Raw genomic sequence first — 20,020 nt, 5'->3', positions numbered from 1 at the left:
TTGATCCCATGGACAATTCTGCCATCTCAGCTGTCACTGGCCTATAACTCATGTTATTTCTCTAACTTTTTATACCCAAGATACTCCTTAATCTTGCTGATTCTTTCTACGTAATTGAGGTTTAGGTTTAACCTTTCCACAGGCTTAACCTTTCTGCCCTCTGGAATTGAGCCACTTGTGTGAAAAGCCCCAACATTACACCTGCAGCTTTTATTTTGCTCCTGATTCATACAAGCCGAAAGCCCTTCTTTACTGATAAAGCTGATAAATACCCATTTGTGGTTTTTCTCTTTGTGATCTCAAAGGATGTGAAGCATTGATGCCAATGATCTTTCTAAGTCTGAATGTAAAATCTTTTCCTGACAGATCTTTTTCTTCTATATGATATTCTTGTTATAGCCTACTATCCATAATTGCGATTGCAGCTTGGATACACAAATAAATGAAGATAATCCCCTAATTTATTTAGAATTTACCATTAAGTCACAGCTGAATTTTTGAGAGGAGGGAACATCTGGGAGATGGACTGTGATGAGAAATCACAGAGCAGTTCTCATAGCTTGCAACTGGAAGCTTGGTTTTGTTGAAGACTCTAGTCTGAGAGAACTTGTTATCACATAGCTAATCCACAAATTATTGCTGGCTTGATCTTGACTGATTGCCTTTATGGAGAGCTTCAGTGAGCTTCTTCCTTCTGTTAGATTCCTTTTGTAGTGATTCATAGAAAGGGAAACAAAACTGACTATTATGTACACTGAAAGTGCAGTGTGTTATTTCCTTAATAATCAGACTTGAAAAGGTATATTATGAGATGTCGTAGTTCTGCTCAAGCACTGCTCTGCCTTTTTCTGGCCTAGCCCTCCTCAGAGAAGATGCATAGCAGAGTTGGAGGTTCCCACAGACTCAGTGCACTGTTTGAGCATTCGCTTTGTAATTGGGGTATGAGGCTGTTTCTGTCCAGCTGCAGGCTGGAGTCACTGTGCTTGGGATCTCAGCTGATTCACAGGATTTAGACCCCATTGGGTAGCACTTGCTGCTAGAAATAGTGCAAAATATCACCGAAATTTAAACTTCTAGTTGCTCTTGAATGCTTACTTGGCTGTATCAGCATTAACTAAACCAATAAGGCAATTCATGTGACAGAAGTGTTGATGTATTCTGAGAGCCACAAAAGGTCAAGGAACAAAGGAGATTAAATCCCCATTAAAATCACAGCTTTCCACTTCATTTTGCTTTGTGTGCTCATATGTCTAAACTTGAACTTGAAATGCTAGTTTGCAAGTAGCTATAATGTGCAAATACAGCTTTTGTCAACTTGTTAGTGTTTGTGTTCTGAAGCAAAAGATTCAAAAGGCAAAGAACAACAGATTAAAGCTTAAGCAGTATAAACACCATACTGGGAAAGAATTCTTAACCTCTATCACAGTCTTATCTGAGTGATAATCTGCATGGCCATGGAGAGCTGACGCATATTTTTTGTTACACTGTTGTCTTAGTGCTAAGATTTCTTTGGTTTTCTGCTGTCAGCTTTACCACCCAGTGGAGATATCCTTGAGCTTTCACAATTGCTGCCTTTCCTGCTAAGAAAACAAAACTTATATCTGTTTCAATACTTCTTGGCACCCTGCCTCCCGCTTATATTTTGGGGTCAAATTTTCAGCCTATTCACTTTCCCTGATTTTTAGTAGAGTTAATAGTGTAATTAACAAAGAAAAATGAATCATTTTTTCCCCTTCTGAGGGGGAGAAGTCCTGCCTAAATCTATGTAAACCATCCTTGTGAGTAGGGACTGCAAATCCTCAGAGAAAAGCACACTTCTTCAGTGTAGATCTGAAAGTGTGATCTGATATTCATTCAGTTTTGCAAATACATCTTGTGGAGCTCAACATTGTGGCTATTCTTTTTAGAAGGACTGGATGAATTTTTGAGAAAACCAAGAGAATTTCCTTTAAAAAAATGTTATTATAACCTACCACCCTCCCTGCCAATGTATGGTGACAAAAACCTGGAAAAGTCCTGCACTTTGGATGACTTTTGCTAGGGGACTCAGATACAGGGAGGCCACACTTTCTCACATAACTAGTCCTAATCTCCTCTCCCCTGCGTTCCATCCCTGGGGGTCACTCCAATAGCCTTGCAATGGAATTATGTTTGGCAAGTCCTGGAGCCACAACATCATTATGTTGCAGCACAGTTTATGGTCCATCCTGCTACATTTTGTCCCATTTTTGCATATATATCAAGTCAATAACAAAATCCCTATTGGCATTAATAGGAACAAAGGTTGTACTCTACGAGGCACAGATCTGAACCTCCAGGAAAAATTTTGCCTTTAAGTATTGTATTCCCAAGCTTTGTTTCCCATTGCTCTGTTGGTATGGAGATATCACCAAGATCCATCAAACATTCTGGACCAAAATGAAGCATATATTATGCTACTTTGAAATTTTCCAGTGGAGAAAAAACTCAAGTGAAATTGCTGTAAACCTAATTTTAGGTCTACATATTCAGTTGTGGTTAAAATCCAGTGGAACTGAGTATGTGTTTTTCTTAGGGATGATGAACCAGAACTTTATTCTTCCACATTTCAGTGATCTGCTTTGATCTACAAAGTTTTCCAGTGAATATTAATTTTCTGAGTTCCAGGTGGAATAGTGTCAACAGAAGTAATTCAGAAATACCATTTCCAAAAGGTAAGCACCCACAACCGTAATGGCCTCTTCCCTTGGAGATGTGGGAGACCTAGGTTCAAATACTATTTAGCTGAGGAGGGTTATTTTAACTGAGTTCAGGTCCTTTTCAACCAAAGGGTGTGCTCTAACCATTAGGATTCTTTGTGAAAAGACCAATTTGGCTAGGTTCACGGCTGGAAATTCCCAATGGAAACACGTGATTTCCTCCAGCCTGCATGTAGAGATCTAGCTTTCAGCGTTTCCTTCTGGCTAAGTTAGGAGATTGCCCAGTTAGTGTGCTATATGTTGTGGCACATCTTTCACAGCATGAATCATGGGGGAAGAAGAGGCTAGCAATATAATTTGGAAAGAAGACAGCTAATGGAAGATTAGGTAATGTGAGGCTGTGCCGAGGTTCTCTCTTGGCTTACCCAGCTCCTTGCTAAATACTAACAATGTATAAATAGTACACCCCTGGGCATGATTTCACTAAAAATGGAAACTTTGACTCCTCCACCCTAGTTCTGTATGTGTTCCTAGTAGGGCTCTAATTCTCATTTATTCTGGTGTTCTTTTAATAGTGAATTCTTTACAGTAACTTTAGCATAAGGCTTTTTAGCATGTTTAATGATCCCAGAATACATTCTACACTTGCTAAAATAAGTAATAGCTTTTAAGAAGCACAGCAGATAGCAGTGAATTGCTATACTGGATGTGGTGTGACACATCTTTCTGTTAATTCCAGATACAAAATCTAACCCTCAGAGACATCCTGTGACTGCTCTTTGAGGGTCTCGCAAGAGCACAAATATATGAACACATTATACTCTTACTCACACATGAAGTTTTCTGCCAGTGGTTCATGTTACGTTAATAATATTTTTTATTTAATAAGCAATCCAAGAGTTGTTCTACACATTCTACAAATACAATTCAGAGTTGTTTCTCATTCAAACTGTTTCACAACATCCTGTGTAGAAAGGTGCAGTGGATTAGAAATTGCTAATATAGTTCATGAGAAAGAACATTAGTTCTTTCTGGCAAATGATTCACCTCTGAATTAACGCAAATATGTAATAACATGACTTTTTGTCTAAGAAAAGCTCTCTAGTCTTTCCGGTTTCATAATTAGTTCAAAATGTTGCTAAACTGTACATGCTGCATGTTACAAAATGCTGCAGATTTGAGGTGCAAAGAAACATGGATGAAGTGTAGCAGAATATTTATGTCAGAAAAGCATGATCCTAAAATCATTTCAGCTCAGAATATTATATTTCTAGGTAAAACAAGATGTCTGAATTGTTTGGATGTTGCCATTTTATCTAAAAATTTATTATCTATTCCTCATCTAAAATCTGGTAGAATCCTCTCTGGAAATCTAATGGCAACATTTCCAGTACATATGATAGCTGTGTCCTCAGGCATGTAATAATGATGACACATGCTTACCTGAGAGCCAGGATAATCTATGCTTCCCAGCATGTTATATTAGATCTCTGATTTCCAAGCTGTCACAGTTAGATACCTATTAATTCCCAAACAAACTAATATAATATCATACTGTTCTATACACACACTGTTACTCAGCTAAATTAGAATTAGTAAAATATTTGTTCCAAGTAGGCAATCAAAGCAAAAAACAGAAAAGCAAAAAATGCAAAGCAAAAAAGCAGAAAATAAAAAAAAGTTCAAAATAATGCAGCAAACCAAATCTAGACATAATTATAATAAATATGAATGAATGAAACAGATCTAGAAATGATGCTGGGAGGCAGTTCAGTTCTTTGCAGCTCAGTTTGGTCACAACATAGTTGTTGAGCAACTTTTCACATTTAACTTTTTTCACGCATAGCAGCCAAAATGGATTTGAAAGGTAGCATCTTCCTGTTTGTTATAAAATTGACACAGACAATGTGTATGTGAGCATCACAGTGAATCTTGAGAGCAGAACTTCTTTTAATCATAACATGTGAGTTGGTTCTGCCTGGAACAATAAAGGAAAAACTGTAGCAAAGGGCAGAAGTAAGCACTGACCCTCATGCTGTCTTCTCCTAAAACCATTTTCTGGGCTCATTCCATATAGTCTGCTTGATTCCTGTTTTATTGAAAATGTAGTCTTAGATGTCACATCAAATAACCTGAGTTAGAAAACAACCTAATCAAAAGGTTGTGTCCTTAAAATGTGTATTAGTAACCTCACCATTTTAGGTTTATTTTAGCAGAAGTATGACATACTGAAACTGCTGGATTCCCTTTTACTTCTAACATTGTGAGGGTGTTTTTTTTTTTTAAACTCTAATTAGAAAATTTTGCACAAGCCTAATGTTACAGTTGCGAAGTATTTCCTGAAATTTTGTGTTGAACCATGAATGACAGCTGAGTTCAGTTAGGACCTGATAACAGCTTTGAAAGCCTATGAACTGGGTGATGACAACAGGCCAGTTAATAACAATAGGCGTCAAATCAGCTTTAAAACAACCATCAAAGGATGTGCAGACAAATATCTGCAATTCCTGAAGCTGCAATCCAATTAGACAGCTTTAATTTATTTGTAAAAAATGAGAGGGTTTCAATTCATTCTCTGAGATGTGAAGCAGTTACTAATTTTCAGCAAAGAACATTAATCTTTAATTAGGCCATTGCAATTCTGAGCCAAATTCTGGACCTGGTGACACTTGCCAGCTCATTGCCTGGGGCAGGGGGTTGGACTGCAAATCAAAGCCCCAAAAGGACCAGAAATGTTGTAAATGAAGCCCTGTGTACTTCCATTGGCTCTTGTCAACATAAATTTCCCTTTCATCTCCTACTTTTTATGGGTTTCCTCTGCCATATCTCTGGGCAGCTGCTTTCTTGTAGTGATTTTTTCATTGTAGCTCTGACGGGAGACAAAAGCATATTTCAAGAGTTAGCAGCACCAGTGTTTAGGCCCAGGATCAGAGTTGTGCATATTTTGTCCGTTGGATGATTTCTCTACAGCTACACAAAAGTATCCCCTTTTAAATCAGCCTGTTTCCTGAGGCTTTGCTGTAGTTCAGAGCTTCAAATGCATGAAATTTCTCACACATCCAAAACATTTTACTACATAAAAGAACATCTATGAAATTCAGTGGACTGAAAAAACAGAGCACTCCAAAAATCACCCTTAACCAGACTATTTATCTGAATTTTGGAAACAGTCCCTAGCTTCAAACTTTCCCAAACTTGGGAACACTCAAATTAGGATTTAGTTTACACGTAGAGTTTTTCTGAGTCCCAGCTCCAGCTTTTACTCAGTTATCGTTTCACTGCATTTTCTTTCTGCTGCAAAGTGGGATACCAGTAGTTAAAAAAAAAAAAAAAAGCATGTTCACACAAAATCTTGGCAGAAATGCCTGATTGTATTGTGAGATTGTGGGGAAGGATGTTCAGCTCATATACAAGTGCTCAGGTCTCTCTTCCCCTTCAGATGCCCTGCATGTCTATATGCAAATAGCCAAGGCACAGATTTGTATGTGTAGTTAGCTGTCTAATTTCCATGAATATCATTTGGACAGCAATATCTTTACTGAATATTCTATATCCTTTGATTCATAACTGGTAAAATGGTGACTCTTGCCTGCTGTACTGATCTGTGATAAGAATAACTACACTAAAAATTGTAATAGAGGACCAGTGTAGTTACAATTAGAGCTCTGTGCCTGAAAATTTGTATATTTTTTCCAAGTGTGTCAAGTCATTTCGTAAAGGCTATCACCTCTTTCTGTAAATTGCTTTGCTCAAAAATCAAGACACTTAGTATGATAAAGGGAGCCATACATCAGATGTGTAGACTTCGTTCTGCACTGTGATTAATTGTTTCTTTAGCCACTTCTCCTTAATCCTTAATCCTGATTTGATCATGTTTTCAGCAAATACAGAGACAGCTGATGGAGGTTTAAAATACGTATAATTTTGAGGATAGAATTAGTGATGCCCTTAGAAATGAAACATTTGATAGACATACTTCAAAATCAACTGCTCAAGAGATAGAGGTAAAATCCAAATAAAAGCGATACTTTGAAGATAGGCTTGAAAAAGATTTTGAAAAGGTCAGATAGATAACTATACTAAACAGCATTGGTTTGCTTTTTTTGTTTTTTGTTTTTGTTTTTGCTGTATTTCAGCCCACAGAAATTGCTGTTTGAGCTTCCCAGGCTAGCTTTATAAGCACTTTCAAGTTGGCCTCAGTGAAAACAAAAAACAGGACAAAAGCATTAACTGAAAATTAAATAAATCCTTAATGTCTTTTGACTATTTATCATAGGGGGATTGTTTTTAAAGATAAACATTGGTGTAAAATGAATTCCTAATACAGAATGAACATCTCTGTTTAGGGCACAGGGCAGCCTAGCATTCTACCATTCACAAAAGCAATGTGATGATACTGCGAACCTAGCCGTGCACCGCAGAAAACTATGTGAATTGTTCCTTTTAGAAGATCTCCTACATGAAACTGGACAATATTAGGAAATCTTGTGTCTGTTTTAAGTACTATTCTGCAATTGCTGCAAATACAAAGCTTCCAGAATACTCCCAAGGAATCAGGATGGATGATAGCTAAACAATGAATGGTAAAGTAACAGAGCAAATTTGAGGCATATTGGCTTCTTTTGCTTTCCCAAATACTTGTCAAAAAACTTTTTCTGATGAAATTTGAGAACTTAAATTAATTAGATTACTTTAAAAAAATGAACTTCTTTGTGTTTCCTCCAGACCAGGTCAGGGAAAACTCAACTGATGAACTTTTATTTTCAGGACAACAGAGGCAATTTTTTGTGGACAGGGACAAAACTTCACTAGAATCTATTACAGAAAAAAAGGCTGCTTTGTGCAAGCCCAGCTGCTTGGAGCTGTGCCAGCACATATCCTATAGGAATGAATCTTTCTTTTTGTCGAAATTACCATAAGACACAATTTTCCATTTCTGAGGCGTGCTTAGTACACAAGACTGTCTTAATGGAGCATGGTGAGTCAAGTCAGCAAATGGAAAATGAATCCCATAAAGCATCTCCTTGAAAACTTTCACTCACTTTGGCAGAACTGATCAGTAAAGTTTCTCCTAAGTCTCTTGCTCTTCTGGAAAGCAGAGGAGACATTGAATGCAAGACTTTGTAATTTTGCTCAACAATTTCATGTAAATAAAGGAGACACAGCAGGACAGTGAGTACTCTATTATGTGGCAAACAATGCCATAGACAAAAGCTTCATACAGATGGATGTTCAAGCTATCTCTGTAACCATCCAGCCACACAGGAGTTTGTCAGGAAAAATAATTGTCTTTTTCAGGATGAGGATGATGTATGGGATTGTGTTTACTTAGGCTGGGTTACTTATTATAGAGTTAGCTCAAAAATGGAACCATGCAGAAAAGATAAAACAAAGGGCAAGATTAAGAGTATCTCAGCGCAACTCAGCTGAATTTGTAGCTTTGAAGGGCAGGTTCTCAATACCAGCCATGGCAAAAGAATAGTTTTGCTAAGAATGAGAAAACCGATGACAAGGAAAGCTGGAAGATTTGACTGTCCCTGGTCGTTTGTCAGGGAGCAGCAGGAGCTCACTGCTCCGCAAGGGAAGTCAAGCTGGGAACTGAGGGCAGCAGCTGAGGGTGGCCCCAGGGACAAGGGTGCAGCCCCCCCTACTCCCTAGCCAGGTCAACAGAGCAGGTTCAGGGAAACCAGGTTCGGTCCACAGACCCCAGACAAGTCCCTGTAGTCACAAGACGGTTCAAGGTCAGGCACAGCACATATACAACACAGCTCAGGCCAGATCAAATTTTCTCCAGTGGGGGATTGTTTAGAGAGCATGGAAATCTGTGAGTTTCTGCTGGGTGATGGCAGTGAAACAGAGGGATGTTGGGGGTTGTTGCAGGGGAGCAGAGGGGAGGCTCAAAGGTGCGTGCTGCGGGGTAAGGCTAGTGTTTGGGGGTCATGGTTCCCTATGGGCTTGGAGGTGCAAGACGAAAGAATTTAGGAGAGGCGTTTTCTCTTCTAGCCTTTTGTTTGAGCCCTACTGTCTCAATCTCCTTTTCCTCTCCAGATGTTCTATATAAAATGCTTTTCCTCCCATGCCCCTGCACTGGAGGTCTGGGCTGTGGGACTCAGATCAAAGCCAGGTACAGCCAGAAAAATACTGGAAACAGCTGTAATCAAAAGGCTTCTAAGGTGAAGATATGCTGTTGCTATGGAAGGATCTTCAGTTACAACAGTGAGTAAATAGTAATGAACATAACAGTTTAGATGCACTTGATGTCTGAAGAAAAATGGTTTTATAGCCACTGGACTCCAATAGCAGATTAAGGGCAACCATAATATCTGCATAATATAACTCCTAATAGAGACAGGTCATCCTGCATTAGAAGTTTACACCAAATATGTATGAATTTCTTTCTCTTCTATGTTCTTCAAAAATATATAAATGTAAAACTTTTTCAGTTTTGCATGCCACTTTTCACACCAAGATAGTGTCTTTCTGGGAAAAATTCAAGACAAACTATACAAAAGAATCTGAAAGTTCACCATTGTGTCAAACAGTTCCTCTTTGTCTGCAATTTTTAAACAACTGGCTTGAAACACCAAGCCTCCAGTTTGTTTTGACTGGCTTCTATCTCATACCATCTCATGGATTTCTTGCCAGCAGCTGAAGTTCAATGGAGATTTTTATCTTTTTCCTCAAATCCTCCCAGACAGCTCCTCTGCCACTGTGGACAACATCAATAGCCTGTTTGTCACTCAGGCCTGCAACTTCGCTCTCCGAGTTAATTTTGCTGTTCTATGCAGCATCTTTAGGACGCAGCCTTGTCTCCCCCACCCACAACTAGTGGTTTTGTGCAGGGTCTCACATCACGTCTTGACTCCTGGAGCACTCTTTTCTCTGGTGGGTGCTTGCTACTTGCAGTCCTGCCCTGTATGCAGCCATTCAAAATACTGCTGGCAAAAATTATGACCAGAGCAGCTTTCTTTTTGGATCTTACTGCTAGCCTTCAGTTCCCTAACACAGCAAATACAAACATTGTCTCCCCTTTCAAGTCCTTTTATGGCACATTTCTATGACATGTTCCATCACGTTGCACGGTGCCAAAATCAACGACTCCGACCGGCCCATGGTGCCAGGCTCCACTGCTGGTTGAGAAATGGTGACAGCATTTATGTCATTTATGTCACTAGCATTTTTTGCTATTGTTTTCACTGAGGTGTTGCCTGTTATACAGGTCAATAAATAGCCCTAATTTTGTACTGTACAAAAAGGTAAAATATATTTGACACTTAGCAGGATGTACTGAATTAATGAGGTGCAGTAAAAAACGGTTTGATTAGTGGATTCAGTATCCAGCGGGTAAATCTGCACAGTATAAAATAGAAGGAGCATGCTATTTTTGCTGTAAAGTTAACTTAGAAATGCTTCTCCAGTGCCAGTGGAAAGGAAAGTTAACTTTTTTGGTAATTTCTTCAGTATGACCACACAATTATGAAGGAGAGTATAGCTGCCAATTTGTGCTTTGTTTTTTTAACTCACACTGGACAAATGCAATAAGTTAAAACAGAAAATACCCACTAGGTGAATGGAGTCCATTCTATAATATGCATTAAAATCTGGGGCGAATGTGAAAACAGAAATTAAGCAATTTTAATTATTAATGAATACTAATTATAGTTTGCTAGAATGTTCTCAAAGTTCATGATAAAGGCATAGCTAAATCTGTAAGATGTGGTTCTCAGTATTTTGCTCTGGATTTAAGGTGAGACAACTATTGACAGAATTTGGCCCTTGAGTTTTTTAAATTAGCCTCCCAGACTCCAGATTTCTGAGACATAAAACGTTTTGAGAAGTAACTTGTAAGCTTAATTGCTGTATATATTATAATTTTGCAGACAAACTGCAAATGTTAAGATCTGTGTGGTAGCACAGCAATATATCAGGACTAAACATCATTATATCCCAAGAAGAATGTGCAAATAAGACAATAGCAGCATTGTTTCAAGCAAAGGGAAAACGTGACAAGATTTATAAAGTTAACTTGTTCTTGTGATGCCTTGGTATTTTGTTGCATGTGTAGGAGGATTTGCAAATTCAGTCAACAACAGCCCGTAATGGCAGAGTCTTGACCAGAGTTGAATGAACCATTGAGAACATTCCTTTGAATAATATCTTTATAATACATCATGAAATTCAGTAAACATACTACTTAGTGAAGGCATTTGTCAGATTATCTGCTTCTAGAGGGAGTAAAATCTGAAACGCAGCTATAATGCAGCAAGTAATTTTAAAAAAATGTGCCAGAAAGTTTATTCTACACACGCTAATCAACGAGCTCTCAGCTTGATGTCAGATGGTTGCAGAGTGCCTTGGCAAGCACTAGTGGAGCATTATTTTCTGTGGGAAAAGCTGTAATTTTTACATATGGCGGATGCTGGTCTGACCCTCATGTATGAACAGGATAAAATTCCGAGCAGCTCAAATGCTACCCAGCTTCTTAGTGTCCTTGTGCATGTCAGTGCTCAAATTCAGCCATACGTGGCTAATCTTTTTCTTGATTTGTTTTAAGCTCTGTAGCATCTAATGACAATGAGTTTCACGGCTTATCAGTTCAATGCAATTTTAAAATGTGCAATCTTTTAAAGAAAATTGTTTGCTCAGTCTTCTATGTGTTCTAAGTAGGGATTTGTGCCTGATGTGCACTGCTCATTATATTTGCCTTTGCAACATGCCTTTCTCCCCTTAGATAAAGTGTTTCTACTCTTTTAATCATTCTTGCTGCCCTTTCTTAGTGGTTTTGGATGTGGTAAGGTCAGAGTGGATGCTGTTCCTGTCAAGGAAGCAGAGAGTGTGGGAACTCAGTCATGGAAATGTGTCACATCCAAGTGTGCAGAGGGGTTGCAACTAGCATTTGCTGTTTCAGTAGTGCTGGACTCAGGCACCTAAAAATCATGACTTTGTCCAAGGAAATCATGAGTTCAGCTGAAAAATGATGAATCCAAAAATACAACGAATAAACATGAAATTCTTTCCCTTGGCCATCTGTTTTTGGTGCCCCAACTGTTTATTTCAAGCTTTCAAGCCTTTTTTTTCTTAGCAAAAAGATCTAGAAATATGCTTTAAAAACAGAAAGCAAAAATTAAAGATGTTTCCCTTCCCTAGGACTCTGTTGTTGGTCAACGAGTTGGGAAATACACAAAAAATAGCAAAACTAATACTAAAATTATTAGCTCTGGCAACATTGTTGTTGTGTTTCACTGATGAACTTCTATTTTCTTCTGAAATGTGATGTTCTGAGATGTCAGTGTTCTCATGGCACTTGCTTTGGGGCCAGAGAGGGAGAGCTGACCCACTGATCTTAATGGCAGTTTTGAGGCAATCAGTGCAGCTGTTACACAGCCCAGAGAGGAGAAAAATTTCCATCAAATTTCTCCTGTGTGGAGTGTGAGTGGGAACATTTAAACCTTGTGTTTATCTCCCAGATGCACAAACCACATGTCTGAGCTGACACACAGGGAAGTATTGTTCATCAGTTAAAAACTGGCATCAATTACTTCCTCCCTTTGGGCCAAATTGGGAACCATATTGTGACTGCTTAGCTGCTGAGGCAAAAAAATGACATACTGGCCTGCACTGAAGAATTAGTTATTAATCCAAGAAAAAGAATTATGTGATACAACAAAAATCAGGAGTACCAAAGGTGAAAGCAAGAGACAGGTGACAGGAAGCTTACATACAAATTTCAAATTGTGTCAGAGCAGCAGCAGCAGTACTTATACCCATGCTTCACTAAGTATGTTTTTCTCTCCTCATTTTTTTCTGGTATTTAATGCATACTGGAAAAATACAGAACAAAATGAAAAACGTGAACCAGAGAAGAGAAATGCTGATGTTTACAAGGCTGCAGCTGGGCTGTGGTCAGAGCAGTCGCTGTGCCTTTGCTGATGCTGTTTCCCAGGCTGACTCCCCATGTGAGCTGCAGCTGTGAGCAGGTGGCCCTGGCTGTTCATGGGTGTGCAGCGTTGGGGAATAGCCTCTCTTAGCAGCTCCTGCATTTTTCGTGATTGGTTGAAAACTTAATTTACAATGGCAGGCAAATGGAAACAAGAATTTCACAAGATGACAGCAAAATACTTAGTCCAAAACTCCTAGTGTTTTGATTACCTTTCGTTGATGTAAAATATTTTAGAATTAAATACATCTCTAGAAAAGAGGTCAGACTGGATGAATATGTGTGCAAGTTTTTCCTTTTCTTTAGAGGAAAAAAAAATTTTTTTTAATTGGAAAAAGGTCAAGCCTCTCCCCTGTTGCTACATTTTTTTTTCCACAGAGAATTGGCTTGATTGTTCTCCAAACATTGTTTCCTGTACTTCACAGAGGGGAAATGTTTGTTCCTTGTTCCTAATAATCAGACATACTGTAATGACTTGCTCGCAGGGAAGAAAAAATACAGGAACATTAACAGTGACGATTGACATTTTATTTATGGTGAACTGCTAAAAGCAGTAGAGAGGTGGCTGGTCTAGCAAAATATGTATAATACACTGGAAAGCCTGGATAAGCTGAAGGATATATAACAAATCTATACAGAGGCATTTATTTGATAGACAAAAATTGAGCGATTATTTTTTTCTCTTCTTGATTCATGGGGACTTGTAAATATCCAGATATCACTTTCTTAGGCAGAATGTCCCTGCTCATCCATGCAGACGCAGGTCTCTTGATGCCCCCAAGAAGGGTACAACTGCAAAATTGGAAGGGCATCACACCAGTGCTGTTCACTTAATTATTTTGGTTTGATTGGAATAATCACAATGTGGCCTTCAAGTGATAATTTGACATGTTCCAGCAGATAGTTTAAAATGCTGTTTAGGCAAGATTTGTTGGAGTGACTATGTCAGTATGGTCCTGAAGCCATAGCTATTCCCCATGCAACTAGTCTAGGAAATCCCGGGTTTTGCCTGCAGGAGAGAGTTTGTCAGTTATACTAGCATACTTACCACTGGAGCCAAGCTGCACAGCTGCACATACTAAAACTCCTCTTAAAATGACATAGGGTATGCCAAAACACAATATGACAGGTAAAGCCACAAGCCACATTGTTTTCCTGTGTTAATTATTGATATAAAGTCATATCATAATGTATATTGAAAAAATTTTCCCACACAGGCAAGACTAAATGTTATGTTTTAACTTTTCCTCTTCTTCCATCTCTAAGGATAGATTTAAGGCATGGAAAATTCTGCTGGGGTAACTGGGTCTACCTGCTATTTTTCAATTAAAAGAAAGGTGTCAACACTTACAAAAGCTTTCAGTGACTTATATTTATTCACAGTGTGCTCACTTCAGCATAGATTCATTTTTGTCCTGCCAAACTTTTGTCACATTGGGTGCTGAGTTAGAGAAAAATTATAGCTTCATAGCATTGTCTATTTGTCTCCATCGCAGCATCAGTTCCCAATCTGTGAGTGTCCTTTTGAGCCATGGGGAAACAATAAATAAATATGAGTCTCTGCCATTCTCATTTTACTCCCGTCCTTATTTCCTATTGCCAGTACTTATATGGACCAATGATGTTCCCAGGGAAAAAAGTCTCTTTCTCTGAATCTCAGTCCCCCTCCATCTGCTCACCTTCTGGATGATTCATTTCCATTTTTGCCATGGATTTAGGATAAGAGTTGTTATTACCCCAGAATACAGCTCATTAGTGGCTATTAGAGCAGAGGAATAGACTGATAATTCTACCCTTTAATCTTTTGGAATTTTTCCGCACTGATCCTAAGGATTTTAAGAACGGATCCAGAGCTAATACTTTTAAAGTGGAGTGTAATTGCGTTCTTAGAATTCCTTGTTTTGAGAACTCCTTCCTCAGCTTTCCCCCTTTGAATACATTAAGACAAGTGAGGAGATAATTTATATGTGCTTTATATTCTTCACAGATGTTTCCATTCAACAATTTAATGTTAATTCTCAAATGTAATGATTTTGTAACAGTTGATCTAAATTAAGATATAAAATAAAAACTAATTAATTAAAAATGTAAATGATAGTATTGGGAGCAATGCAAGGAGTAATGAAAAGACAGAAAATGCACAAAAAATCTAAGAGAGACTGACACACCATCAGAAAATAATGTTACTACATGGAAAGGAAGTAGGCCAATGTAGTTATAAAAATTAGAAACTTTTAAAGTCAAATCCCAGGAGAAAAGAGGAGTTCTATTTAGATTTCATCTACATGTATAGAAAGAAAAGAAATATGTTAATGAGAAGTGAAGAAAAAGACCTAAACCTGAGGGAGAGCACCAAAGACGACCTGAGTTTGCAGAATACTATGGCTGCTACAAAAGGTAGTTGCAAATGTTTTTCTGAGGTGCTTCTGTCAGAATTCCAGATAATAAAACAGGAGGGGTCTGTGTCAGTCATTAATCTAACCCCACTAAACTTGAAGAATCATGCTGAGTCCTGAGCACAACATCAGAAGAAAGATATTGATGAGCTGGAAAGGTTTCAGGAAAAAGCTGCAAAAGTGAGTGCAGCAGCAGCAGGTGAAGTAAAAAAAGGCAAAAAATAGCTTCCCTTAGTTAAGGATAAATGTATCAGCAGCCCTAATTTATAAACTCTGGAGGGCAGTGAACCTCCATGCTTGTAAGAACGCAGCTAGGAGGACTAGGATGACACCAAAGGTGGTTGTGGCGTAAATAATAAGAAAAACACAGCACAAGTGGGCGCCTGACAGTAGGTTGGTGCCTGACAGAAACTTGAGGCAGGTCCCAGTGCCTGGCCCAGGCACAGGTCCCACTGCCCCAGTGCCTGTCAGTGGCAGCAGCCAGCTCCAGCCGCAGGCGAGTGGGGAGCCTTCCCCAGCCTCCTCCCAGCACAGGCACCTTGTGCTCAGAGCAGGAATTCAGGTAGAGAAGGACATGTGGCAGCGATTCTCATTTGTGAGCGTGTAGTAGATATCAGAGCATTAGATGTTATCTCCAGATAGCACAGTGGAGGAGGGGGGAAAATAAGCACCACGTTTTTTTTCTTGCACAAGAGCAGCATGGTGAGGCACAGAGCCAGGAGGGGCTCTGGATGCTGCTGAAACTGTGGGCACCACTTCTGTGACTGCTGGGAATACATGAGCAAACTATGATGGGAAACCCGAAATTCTCATAAAACAGATCTAAATCTGTCGCAGAGACAATGGATGAGCTATGCATATATTTTGTCTGTTACTGCCATGAGCCTATAATAAAGACATAGGGATTTTGCACATAAATGTTCACTATTATTTCATGTTTCAGGATTACTCCAGGGTATACAAATATCTAAAAAAATAAAAAAGCCTAGTCGTCATCAGAGACACCTCATAGATGTACTGACAACAGTGTTTTGTTGGGTGCCTTTTGAGTTTTAGGGAAAACAGCAACATAGGTTATAAAAGCAGTAACTAGGATGAAGAGGAGAACAGGAGAGCACAAGAGTGAGGTGAACTGCAAATATATGACTGGTCTTAAAACAACAACACTTCAGCCTGAGCTGAAATAAGCACATGAAATTTTAGCACCATGTTTTCTCATACTGAAAAGGTGCTGCCTTGTGTTAGACGCTGGGAATGTCTGATATCCTTGCTAAGCCACAAGAAATAGATTAGTTGACTCAGATACAACAGTGCTATTATTCACTGACTGGACTTACATGTGACTGTGGAAAGACACAGATTTTTAAAGGTTTATGGGGCTGAAAACAAGACTGCCTCACAATATGCCACAGCCCTAAAAATTGACAAGTAATGGATCAGGATTTGATGATAAAACGTAATGTGAAGAGTTTGTCATTAACTAGCACCAGTGTCCCATTCCTTTGGGATTTTGCTTCATGCGGCACCCTTCCTGCATGCTTCCATCTGGCTGGCTGCACCGCAGAAGGGAGCACGAAATCCTGCTGTGTGCGTGTTTATGGAAGCACAACCCTTGATTAAGAGATCTTTGATACCTCCTCTCTGGCTACCACCCACCCTGCATGGGCAGGAGGCACAATAGCAGTGAAACCAAGCTGGTGAAGAGCAAAGATATACCCTTCCAGATTCAAGGCTAATGAGACATTGTTGAGGAGCTCCCAGCTCTCACATAAATGAAGCTTTAAGCATTCCTGTGTCTCACCAGTAATTCCTCCCAGATTTAACTTTGTCTCCTTGTGAAGCAATCCTTTACAACACTCACCTTTCCTTCATCGTCCCCATCTCCTCTCCTGTGCCCAGCTGGCGGATGCACGCAGCTGAAGGAACAGGCACACTCACATAGGGTGGGCTCCTTCGTGCCTGGGAAACATAGTGGTCTGGATGCTGCATCTTGCTCAAGGTTTCTGGAAGTTGGAAAGCAGGAGGGTATACCAAAGTTATTTTAGATCTAACTGATTCCTCTACTTTTCCCTAAGAATTTGCTGTAGGCAAGTGAAGTTGTAAGATTACATTAAGTGGAAATGTTCTCTGAATCAGTATGGTGGTTCTTAAAAGGAATTTATCTTAAAGAATTTCTGAAACTATAACAACTCTTTAATTTATCAGGATTGTTGGTTGGCAAATGTAGCAATCTTCTAACAAAGTTGTTACGAGGTTATCATTAGCAGACTGATTTTGACAAATATATGCTATGTTGCTTCATACAAGCTCTACGTATTTCAGATTTTGCATATGTTGTCTATGGCTGATGGATATTTTTTGACTTTCTCTGATGTGAATTACCTACCTGCTATTGAATGAGCAGGCTTAAAAGAAACAGGCATTTTTTTTTTTTCCTAAGGCTTATTCATTTATTTATTGCACAGATCTCTTGAACTGTAAAGACTCATTGTAGAAACTTTGAGTTTATCTAATGGAAGAACTTTTCTGTAATTCAGTGAAAAGTACTCTGAAAAGTTAGAATAAGAATTCTTCCTTGGCTGTAAGAATGGTCAAAAGAATACCCTTTTGGTCTCAAAGCATTGCACAACTCATAAATAAGTATAAATTTCAGCCTGTAAGTGTAGCTCATTGCTGATGATACCTGCCTGCCAACAATTCTTTTTACATCCATGCAATGCAACTGAGAGCTTTTGCCAGAGTCTATAGGAGTCAGGAGAACAGAAAATAATGAAATGCCTGTTAGGCATGCCAAATGAAACTACAGGGATATTAGTAACTGGGGAGAGATGAAAGGGGAAGAAGTGACATACAAGAGCTAAGCAGTATCATTATTATAATTTTCATCTGGTTAAAAGACTAGTATCATAGCTCAGCATTAACCAGTGGCCATCAGGGGATGCTTTACTAGAACTACAGCAATGAGGCTATAAAGACAAATGTGCATTTTTACCTATTCTATCACAGTTCCTGGAAAATTACTGTCAGTGCCAATGAAGAAAATGTCTCTTGGGGTATTAGGAAGCCAAGTACTTAAAAACGTGGGTATTGTTTATTCTTTATAGAGGAAAGATGTTACACCACATTTTATATCACTACAGCGTTAAGATATTTGGACTTATAAATTCCTAGGTTCTGAATAACACATGCCTAAAACAACTCTTACTGATTAAGAGAAAGATTACTGTGTAAAACAGAGCTGGAATCTATTAGCTTAAGGTTTACTATACTGCATGCACAAATACCTCAGTGTAGTTCAGTCTTCTTGATAGGTAGGGTTCATACCACCCTGGGAAGGTTCTTTAAGCAGTTTCAAGCCCATTGCCTTAAAAGTGTAATGGCTGGTGAAAATATATCACAAAATATTGTTTGAATCAAAAACAATGAGCTTCAAAAAAGCAATAAATATTACTCATCATCACTGTGGAATGTTCAGAAATCACAAGGAATCTTCAAAACTTCAGAACATTCTCAAAAACCCTGTTATCAAGCAATCTTTTCCAGAACTAAAATGTCATCTGGTCAAAATATGAACTGTATGGTTACAAGCTTTGTCAGTTGCCATAACTAAAATAGCTGGAATGCAACAACAGAAGCATTTGTGTCTAGCAACATTTTTTCAAAGATGTTAACTAAGAGCTTCCGGCAGTTGTCTTGGAAACACAGAAATGAGACCCTACTAGGTCAATATGTCCATTTCCTTTCTAATTCAGGATTCTTTCATGGAAAATAGTAGCTTGTTGAAGTCATCAGCTGACTTCAAATTAGCATTCCATTTTCTAAATCCTTTTAAAAAAATGTACTGTTATAAACATTGCACAAATGGCAGTCTTTTCAACTGAATCAAGAGATATCATAAGTTATAAAAGGCATTTTGAAATCTCACTGCATTGATCTTTGAAATCTCCCTGTTGATTGAGAAAGGATATAAAGTCTTTTAGCTGTGGATGGGCACCACCCTCTTACTGTATTATAACTTTTCTAAACAGGTAGAATAGTCTGCAGTAATCTATTGCAGAGTGTCTTCTAGCTTACCCTACAGGTTGCTGGACACAGGCAATCACTAGTTCGAATTATTAGGGCAGATTCAACTTTTTGAACTCCCCTTTTTGGTGCTTGGAAAGTTGGAAATTTTATCCAAACACAGAAAGGGGAAGCATTAGGATAAGCCTTTTTTTAAAGGCAAAATCTTTATTACTATGCTAAAGACAAAAACCTAACCTCAGAAGACCTAATGGATACCAAAAGTTTCAATCCCCACCAGCTAACACAGATTCTAAATATCATCTCAGAGCCAGATGTTATGCTGAATGTCTAAGTTAAGGCTGACATGCAAGTTAACTTTATTCAGTCTCAGGCATCCAAAATCCTTTGCACTTGAGATGTGACCATTTTCAAGACACGACACTGCCAAAGAATTAAGTTTTGCTATTGAGTGGGACGAACCCTGGTCTGGTGTTGGACCAGAAAGCAGGGGAGATAGGGCTGCCTGCCAGGCAGCTCAGGCTGCTGTTAAAATACTCCCAGTGAGAGAGGTCCTGGCAGAAAGCAAGAAGAATCACCAGTTATCTTTTACAGGCAGTCTACAGCTGCCCTTAAAGAAAGACTGGAGGCATGTGGAAAAACAGAGCTAATGGGGTTATCCAAAATACTACGGGATTTTGTGACTCCTGCCTGTTTTGCAAAAAGTTTCTACCCCATTGATTTCTATAAGTAAACTAAAAGTAGCTACTTCCCTGACTGTGCTCCTATGAATAGCAAGTTATTTTTGTTACCCTGAGCTGTCTCTTTACGAAAGTGGAAATATCTTTTAACGTTAGTAAATAATTTTAGAGCAGGTCAAGTGAGCAGCCCATGACTTTATAGGCACTTATTATTGGTTTCTTATCTAGATCTGCTCTTACCATATGCTTCCTATTTTTCTTATATACTTTATAAAGACCACTTAGCCATTTCTATTATCATCTGAA

General features: G+C 38.7%; 1 protein-coding gene across 1 annotated transcript in view; it reads right to left on the bottom strand.

Moving 5' to 3' along the window:
* Positions 1–17,009, bottom strand: part of TMEM144 (transmembrane protein 144) — a 66,476-nt gene extending 49,467 nt beyond the window's left edge. Inside the window, exon 1 of the mRNA XM_067297859.1 lies at positions 16,873–17,009. The gene's annotated coding sequence lies outside the window, so the exon portion shown is untranslated. The remainder of the gene's footprint in view (positions 1–16,872) is intronic.
* Between the last annotated feature and the right edge of the window lie 3,011 nt (positions 17,010–20,020).

This window comes from Apteryx mantelli, chromosome 5 (genome assembly GCF_036417845.1).
Source record: "Apteryx mantelli isolate bAptMan1 chromosome 5, bAptMan1.hap1, whole genome shotgun sequence".
NCBI lineage: Eukaryota > Metazoa > Chordata > Aves > Apterygiformes > Apterygidae > Apteryx > Apteryx mantelli.
The sequence above is the reverse complement of the archived record's forward strand: the minus strand, read 5'-3'. Positions and strand labels throughout refer to the sequence as shown.